The following is a 646-nucleotide window of genomic DNA, read 5'->3' as shown; positions in this document are numbered from 1 at the left end:
AGGAAGCAACAGTTAGAACTGGACATGGAACAACAGACTGGTTCCAAATAGGAAAAGGAGTACGTCAAGGCTGTATACTGTCACCCTGTTTATTTAACTTATATGCAGAGTACATCATGAGAAACGCTGGAATGGAAGAAACAAGCTGGAATCAAGATTGCCGGGAGAAATATCAATAACCTCAGATATGCAGATGATACCACCCTTATGGCAGAAAGTGAAGAGGAACTACAAAGCCTCTTGATGAAAGTGAAAGTGGAGAGCGAAAAAGTTGGCTTAAAGCTCAACATTCAGAAAACGAAGATCATGGCATCCGGTCCCATCACTTCATGGGAAATAGATGGGGAAACAGAGTCAGACTTTATTTTTCTAGGCTCCAAAATCACTGCAGATGGTGATTGCAGCCATGAAATTAAAAGACGCTTACTTCTTGGAAGGAAGGTTATGACCAACCTAGATAGCATATTCAAAAGCAGAGACATTACTTTGCCAACAAAAGTCCGTCTAGTCAAGGCTATGGTTTTTCCTGTGGTCAGATATAGATGTGAGAGTTGGACTGTGAAGAAGGCTGAGTGCTGAAGAATTGATGCTTTTGAACTGTGGTGTTGGAGAAGACTCTTGAGAGTCCCTTGGACTGCAAGGAGAT

Source organism: Bison bison, unplaced genomic scaffold, assembly GCF_000754665.1.
Source record: "Bison bison bison isolate TAMUID 2011002044 unplaced genomic scaffold, Bison_UMD1.0 scf7180017864056, whole genome shotgun sequence".
Lineage (NCBI taxonomy): Eukaryota > Metazoa > Chordata > Mammalia > Artiodactyla > Bovidae > Bison > Bison bison.
Note: the sequence above shows the minus strand (reverse complement) of the source record.